This window comes from Macaca nemestrina, chromosome 3 (genome assembly GCF_043159975.1).
Source record: "Macaca nemestrina isolate mMacNem1 chromosome 3, mMacNem.hap1, whole genome shotgun sequence".
Classification (NCBI taxonomy): Eukaryota; Metazoa; Chordata; class Mammalia; order Primates; family Cercopithecidae; genus Macaca; species Macaca nemestrina.
This window is the reverse complement of record NC_092127.1, coordinates 142,999,954-143,006,020: the sequence shown is the minus strand read 5'-3', so window position 1 is coordinate 143,006,020 and position 6,067 is coordinate 142,999,954. Positions and strand designations below refer to the sequence as shown.

General features: G+C 44.2%; 1 long non-coding RNA gene across 1 annotated transcript in view; it reads left to right on the top strand.

Moving 5' to 3' along the window:
• Positions 1-1,387, top strand: part of LOC105463316 (uncharacterized) — a 71,627-nt gene extending 70,240 nt beyond the window's left edge. The window contains exon 7 of the long non-coding RNA XR_011621273.1: positions 829-1,387. This is a non-coding gene — a long non-coding RNA (uncharacterized lncRNA). The remainder of the gene's footprint in view (positions 1-828) is intronic.
• Positions 1,388-6,067: the final 4,680 nt, after the last annotated feature.

Sequence of the window (6,067 nt, the reverse complement as noted above, 5' to 3'; positions counted from 1 at the left end):
AGAACGGAGAATTTCCTCGAGAACGGAGAATTTCCCTGAATTCAACGCCCCCAGACTGTTATTTATCTGGGAAATACACCTGACTTGCATTCTTGGAATGTTTCCGTCTAAAAACATATTTGAAACTTTAAACTAAGCTATGATACATTATTCATTGGTTTATGAAACGGCCCGTGTTATTGACTGATAAGGTCAATTCAAATGAGCCAAGGTTGATGCTAAGAAATGGCCTTATCCATTATCGAGTACCTGCTTAAGGTTTTCCATCTCAATAATGAAAAGCATATAAAACGAATGTAGAATTTTCAGGTTTGTAATCTTCCACCGCCAGAGTACTTAACATCAAAGAACTTGTAAAACAGAAGGTTACCTGGAAAGTGTAGTAAAACCACTGTGATAAAGAGGACGTCACACATAGATGTGCATAACATGGGCACACTATATGAGATACTGTCCAGGGCTGAACACATCCCCTCCCCACTGTTCTAGGCTCAAGTTACATACTTCTCCCTTAACTAGGGTGGGTAGGCAGATCCTTACAAGGCAACCCTAAAAGTAGATATTGAGAACAGTCACAGTATCTCTCAAAATGGTCTACTTGACTGAAATCACCTTCTTCTGGGGTGGATGATTGTAGGACGGTTCTGAACCTGGGTGTTGTTCCTTCTTCAGTCTATGGCAAAGCTGTCAGCGTTTAAGCCACATTGCTGCTGCTGAATGCCATTTGTAAGTCCCCCCATACCATGCAAATACACAGCCCATTCCTCAAGTGATGAAGATTCTCCAAAGCAAATTCAGTTGCTTGTTTCTCGCTTTCCTTTTCCCTAGGAGTCTGCTGAAAGAGGACAAGAGTGGTTCCTGCCCCAGCTGCATTATCAGCCCCCTGTCTAAACCCAGGAGGTCAAGAGGACTCTGGGGCCCAGTTTCTGGAGCTGATATCAGCCTCCTGACTTTGCTCCCTTCTCTCGGTTTCTGCAGCCCAGCCTGCACTGAAGTAACCATCCTTGTTTCCCTCTTGACTCCTGCAGGAGCCAAACTGGGGATCAAATCCTTGCCTAGGGATGACCCAGGAAGGCAAAGACACCTGCTCAGACTTTAGTCTACCTCAACCTGGAGGATGGCGAGATACACTCTTCTGGATTCCAAGGACTTAGAAAGAGCCAAGGGCTCACCAACAGGAGACAAGTGGCCAGCTGATGTGGACAGTGATTGAATTTGGCAAACCAGTCCTCAATGCCCAACTGTCTTCCATACTGGAGTGGGAGGATTGGGGGTCGGGCGGGCAGAGGAATGTGCCTACATGCGCGGGGCTTAAAATCTCCATTGGTGCTCATAAGCGTGTAGGGTGGATGCTATTAAACTTTTAATTTTTTTTTTTACAAGAGGGTTACATATGGGGCCATTTTAAAAAGCTGCCAAAGCTGAACAGTGCAACACGAAAGACAGCACTGCGCTTGTTCCATGAGCTGAGTTGCCAAGCCCCCTTCCTCCCTAGCTCCGCTGAGAGAGGAAAGGGTGGCGCTATGCGCCAGGGTCGCGCCCGCCCTGGTCTACATTCTGCTACAAGGCCGAGCCGGTCTTCCAGAGCCTGTGTCCACAGCAAACCTGCAGTGGGGAGTGTGGGGCGGGGAGGAATCTCAATTCACTGTTTTGGCTACCTGGAGCCCTAGTCCCGTGAACTCCACCCAAAAGAGCGCAAGCCTGCACCACACTTTCATCTGGCGACTTTCCGAAAAGTTTGTCACCCAAAGTCCCCTGCTGGGTACATCTCAGCTTTCCCCATTAAGCCTCGGTCGGAGCTTGGTCCAGATCTCCAGGGCATGAGCGGATTCGAGCCCACAGCTCGGTTCTCCCAGCTAAGAAAGCAAGTTTGGGAGAAGGTGCATGCGCTGTGCTTCCTGCAAAGGTAAGACAAACGGCCCCGAAGATTAGTTTCCACTCATGGCCACCTGACAGAGGACAGAACAACTACCCAACAGAATAACAGATTCCACCAGCCACCTAGGCGCCAGGCCGTGAGTGTGCAGGCCTCGGCTTAGGTCCCCACCCCCTCTTCTTGGGTTCCCTTTCAGCAGCTTCTCACCCCCTGGGCCTCACATTTCCTACACCAACCTCCTCAGGCTCACTTTTCCTGGACCCCAGCATCTGAACTTTCTTTCCAGGTCTCCCCTATTTCTGTGTGGAAAACTGGTGGTGAATTTCCTCTATCCCTTTTGTAACTAGAAGTGTGATCTGGTTATGAGAGACAGAAATCAATGCAAAAGAAGATGAAGTTACCGGCAACCTCCGGTTGGAACCCAGAAGCCTAAGAAAAGAGAAGTCAGGGTGTATAAGTCAAGTCAGTGTATAAGCCCAATATTTCCTTCACTCTGGAGCCAATTCAATATTTACAACATTCCCCTGGGTTTAAACTGAGGCCAGGCCTCACTGAGGCAAGAGTCCTGAAGGCAAGACTGTTCATCCTACAGTGTCCCATGCTGGGATGGAAGGAAGGACCAGAGACAGATGATGGAGTAGGATGAACAACCCTGGCAATGCAAGCCACTGTACTGGGAAGCTGTCTGACTCAGGAACCAGGTTGCCACTGTGCCAGGCCAATCTTACACAGACTTCTGTTCCAAGAGCTTCAGTCACCCCAAAATCTCTACTCCTGGAGGTGCAGGTGCTGTGAGAAATTTGCCTGTTCTGAGCTTTAAGATGCCTGTACAGTTTGAAGGCAAGGCCAAGTTTTCTTTTTTTGATCCAAAGAAAGCCCAAGGATTTTTAGAATGCTTTCCTGGGAGAACTGTTTCAAACGTGCCCCTAAAGGCCTCTGCACCTCACCCCTACCCAACTCTCTATTCCTATCACCCTTTCATATTCTTAGGCTATACCCAGATAGTACCATCTTTTGTTAATCAGGTCCTGGGAGCCCCACGATGGCCTCTAATTGCATACACTTTTTAACACAGACTGCTGTGGACTGAATGTTTGGGTACCCAAAATTCATGTTAAAACTCTGTTCTTTTATGTGATACTATTTGGATATGGGGATTTGGAAAGTAATTAGGTCATGAGGTTGGATTAGTGCAGGCCCCTCTCCCTTCCCCTTATAAAAAGAGGAGAGAGCTCGCTTCCTCTCACAACCCCAATCCCTCAAATGAGGAAACAAGGAAGGGTTCCCTCCATACTGGCACCCTGATGGCAGACTTCCCAACCTCTAGAACGATGAGAAATATGTTTGTTGTTTAAACCATTCAGTCCATGGTTGTCTTGTTATAGCAACCCAAGCCAACTGAGACAGAAGCACAGTGCATTGCAGGACTCGGAAGCTAACCTGGTGGGGGCCCTCAGTCCATGTTCTTGCCAGGACCCTCTATTTCCTCCAGGCCTGGCTTCTCACCAGCCAAGTTGGCAGCAACTACAGCAACAAATAGCCTGCGGATAAAGGAGCACTGAGCTGGGAAGGGCTGGCTGTGAGAGGAAGAACCAAAGACCAAGAGAGACAGAAGAATGTGTGCAGTGTCTACTTTTGGGGTGATGAAGGTATAGTTAGAAATTGTGCAAGTTCTGAGGTTAGATTTCTCCTTCCTCGAGGGTCCAGTCCTTTTCTCTGAGGAGAGGCCTGTTTGCAAATGGCCAATAGCCACCAGGCATTATATCTGTGAAGTCAGAAAGTAAAGCAGCATTTGCTACTAAAGAGAGGTACTTTGTGACCTAAGTGAACTCAATGCAATCAGTTTTTCTCATAAAGCCCAACTCCTGTGCTTTCCAATTATCCCAGTGACTATTTTTGTTTTAGCTTCTGTTACATCCATGCACTAAGTCCTAAAGCACTATAGACCCCCAGTTATCTTAGCATACATTATCCAGTTGTAGGGAAATACTTGCTCCTGAGAACTGGAAGCCTTTTATCCTATCTATGGCCAGCCATAGAAGATGAAGGATAAAATTCCCTGTACTCCTTATGCATGCATATGAAAATCATGATTTAAAATCATACCACCATTCCCTGCCCCCCAAATAAAGTCCTCTCTGCTCTTTGCAATGGGTTTTCTTACTGGCACAGTCTGTATCTAATAATGCCAAAGGGGAAATTCTAAACGTATGTGGATGGGTGCAGTACTTCCAGTCTTTTTTTTTTTTTTTTTTTTTTTTTTAATGAAACAGGGTCTTACTCTTTCTCCCAGGCTAGAGTGCAGTGGCACAATCAGGGTTCACTGAAGCCTCCATCTACTATGCTCAAGTGATCCTCCCACCTTAGCCTGCTGAGTAGCTGAAACTACAGGCACACACCACCACACTGGCTAGTTTTTGTATTTTTCATAGAGACGGGGGTTTGTGGGGGGCGGTCTCACTATGTTGCCCAGGCTGGTCTTAAACTCCTGCACTCAAATGATTTGCCTGCCTCGGCATCCCAAAGTGCTGGGATTACTGGCATGAGCCACCAAGCCCGGCCTATACTTCCAGTCTTAATTCCTCTAAAGGAGTGCCTTGGGTGGAAATCAGACTTTTCTTATCTATGAGAAAAGCAAAAAAAAAAAAAAAAAAAAAAAAAAGATAAATTAGCATAGCTGCTATTTGAATAGCTCTAGCGTTTGGTTTGTATCCAGAGACAGACCATAAGCAAATGGGTACTCATTCAAGAAAAGTGGGAGTAGAGGATGGGGGGAAAAGTTGTGTCCTCTTCTAGAACATCTTTCCTGTGCAAAATGGGAAGGGCAGGAAGAGAACAGGAGTGAGACCAAGCCTAGTACCAGCAAGAAAACAGGTAGGAAGCTGCTGGAACTATGATGCACATGCTATTCATTCACCAACCCATTCAAAGGCTGTTTGTTCAGAAAATAATTTGATCAAATGTGACTTTTCAGACTAAGTCTGAGAGCCAGAACACACAGACTATGTTTTATTTATTTATTTTTTTAAATAAAGTGCTTAGTTTTCTTCAGGGGGACAATACTTGGAGATGCAACTGTTGTGGTAAGAGTGCACCAAATCTGAAAGATGTCCTCAATAATAGCAAGTAGATAATTTGCTTCAGTTTAGTTTTTGGTGTGTTTTGTTGCTGTTTTCTTTGAGGAAAAGTATAGGCATCACATTCTAGAGAAATATTCCTTGCATACTTTTTCTGAAACCAGACACTTTGTGTGAAGTCAAAAAAATGATTTTGACTTAAACAAAAGCTGTTAACAAAAAAAAAAAAAAGAGAGAGAGAGAGAGAAAGAAAAAGAGAGAAGAGAAGTAAAGAAAAGAATTCCTTTTCCTGTGGCCTCCTAAAAGGGAATTATTTGTAAACTGCACTTTTTGTCACCTTTAATCATTTTTTTTTCAAATTGCAAATTAACTAGCCCAACAATCTTGGACCATTTATTCAATAAGCACAGTATGGGAACATTTGATAATCATGGTATATAACAACTAAAATCAAACTTACTACAGGTCCCCACTTTAGCTCCCATGCAGTCACACACAAAATGAGATTTAAAATGGAGTAGAAAGACATGACACATACAACTTAGTTTTAATGTTGTGATCATTTGCTCATATTATGACCATTATGCTGATAAATTCTATGACTTCTCATATATCTACTGTGTCCACACCCTTGGTCCATTTGCTTTTCATTTCAGTAGCTGGCCCAGGTCAGAGCAATGAGAAGGTCCTAGCTTAGCTCCTAAAAAAAGAAAAAAAAAAGTGACTAATCTTACATTCACAGATTTTTTTTTAAACAAAGAATTTACTTCATGCAAATCACCCTGCTGTCTACCCTATCTTTGAAGCTCCTGTGTAATCCTTAAGGGGGGGATTTAGGAGCATACAGCATATTGTAATACAACTTTTCTTCCTTGTAAGGAAGGCAATTTTCTTCTGGGAGCTAGAGGAGCACACAGTGGAACTCCACATTGTAACCAGGGCCACCATCAAATGTATTGTGATTTGATTTTGCTTAGCTGTTTCACTTTTCTTATGATATATATGGTCTCAAGTAAATCTTAAGCTCCTCAAAGGAAATCTGTCAGTTTACACTGCCTTTTAATCCCCCAAATGCACAATTAACTGAAATCCTAAATGAAGATCCTTATAAGGA